Below are 1,872 nucleotides of genomic sequence, written 5' to 3' on the forward strand. Positions count from 1 at the left end.
GGTCAAAACCGACCCGTTAACATCAGAGATGGTAACAGAAAGCGAACACAAGAGGAAGGTTAATATCATCCAGTGTTACATAGATTCTCTAAAGGAGAAGTTCTAACTAAAATATTCAGATCATTAACATTGTAAACATTGTTCTGCCTCTCCTGGAGAGCGTTTCAGTTTGGACACTAGGTGGAGATCGTGCTAAAGCATTGATCAAAATCTCTATCACAGATTAAAAATAAGTTTAAGTCTATTTTAGACCCCTGAGGGCGTTAATAAATATTAACACGTTAATTTTGATTAATTGAGTGCGTTAAGGTGTCAACTTTCACAGCCCTAATCTTCATCCATTCTTCTTTAGAAAAGTCTTTCAGTTCGGGGATGTCTGTTACACTCTGCTCTGTTCAGGGGCCCGTTTCAAGAAGCAGGTTCAACAAATTTAGAGTTCAAACCTGAACTTAGAGTCACTGGACTCAAAATTCTCAAACTCAGGGTTTTCGGTTTCAGAACAGCTGAAAATGTTTGATTCAATCAACTTGAAGTTGTCAGAACCAGAATCAGGTGTGAGCATCGCGACCATTAAAAGCCCTGATCAATGGAGCAAAGACAGCATGATTCACCATGGAAACGGGGACAAACATCTGAGTACTTCCGGTGGCGGAAATTGATAGATAATTGATAGATACGGGCCGTTCCTTCAAGCATATGCGACTATAGGAGAACATTTTCATCAAGAAAAGCAACACAGCTGCAGCGGTAGAACAGAGAGAAAATATCTGCAGTTATTTGAATGATTCCAAATAATGAATAAATAATGTCAGGAAGGTTATTTTGTCACTTGTTGAGTAAGGAGTGGTTTTTGATCTGTTACTAATTTAACCAGTAATCTCTGTAATCGCATGAATGACCAGTTTTGGTCACCAGTTTCCTGCAACTGATTGTGAAAGACAGGAGAGTCTGAATCTAAAAGTGTTTTGTAAAGTTTCTCACGGCGCCCATTCCTCTCACAGATTCACATTTCCTTCTTTCCTCGGTTGTCTTTGGTCACTGACCTCCCCGTCCTCCTCCTTTCAGATCATCACGGCTCTGGAGGAGGCTGGTCAGGCTGCAGCAGATCGCCACTGCTGTGGAAAACAAGGTGACCGACCTATGACCCTCAGAGCTCCGCCTGTCCTTCAACAGATGTAGTAAGTTTCTCTTTCTGATCCTTCAGAAGTTGGGACTATAAACACTGAAAAAGTGAGATTGAAGCTCCTAAAGGTTTTGTGGGTGGTTCTTAAAAGAGCCATTGTGGGTCAGTCCTTGGAGAACCAAAAACATGATTCTGCCTTGGATCTGTTCCCCAATCAGGAAAGTGGATCAAGAAGGAGTCTCTGAGCCTCTCTGGAAGACTTGTTGGCAGCAGTTCATGTCAGGCTGTGCTTCCGTTAGCACAGCTTCAATCACTGCCGGTTCCTGTGCTGCTGAGTGAATGAAGCTGTGAGGAACAGATGTTACCTTTACACTCTGCTCCACAACTCCTGGGTGGACTTAAAGCAGGCCTTGATACAGAGGCCACTGCTCAGACAGCATCCAAAAAGCACTCTTCACAACCAGTGGGGCTGGGGAAAGGTTGTAGTTAAAGATGCACCTCTGTGGGGGAAGGGGCCCCCCAGGAAATGTTTGCATCAAATCGTGTTTCTGCCACCAAGACAGGAAAGGCGTCCTCTGTGCTCCTCAGGGACTGGAGTCTGGTTGAAGATAGAACGTTGAATATTCCTCTGTGAAGCCTTTGACCAAATATGGAGTTTACACGCCATCATCAAAGACGATGATCCGTAGTCATCAAACAAGTCACATGATTGAGTCAGTAGAGGGTGGGGGAGGGGTAGATATGCATCA

At 43.8% G+C, this 1,872-nt stretch overlaps 1 protein-coding gene across 1 annotated transcript in view; it reads right to left on the reverse strand.

The window, feature by feature from the left end:
• LOC112163198 (atrial natriuretic peptide receptor 2) overlaps positions 1-1,872 on the reverse strand; it is a 96,049-nt gene that overhangs the window by 3,110 nt on the left and 91,067 nt on the right. The gene's annotated exons all lie outside the window — the stretch shown is intronic.

The sequence above is a fragment of the Oryzias melastigma genome, linkage group LG12 (genome assembly GCF_002922805.2).
Source record: "Oryzias melastigma strain HK-1 linkage group LG12, ASM292280v2, whole genome shotgun sequence".
Classification (NCBI taxonomy): domain Eukaryota; kingdom Metazoa; phylum Chordata; class Actinopteri; order Beloniformes; family Adrianichthyidae; genus Oryzias; species Oryzias melastigma.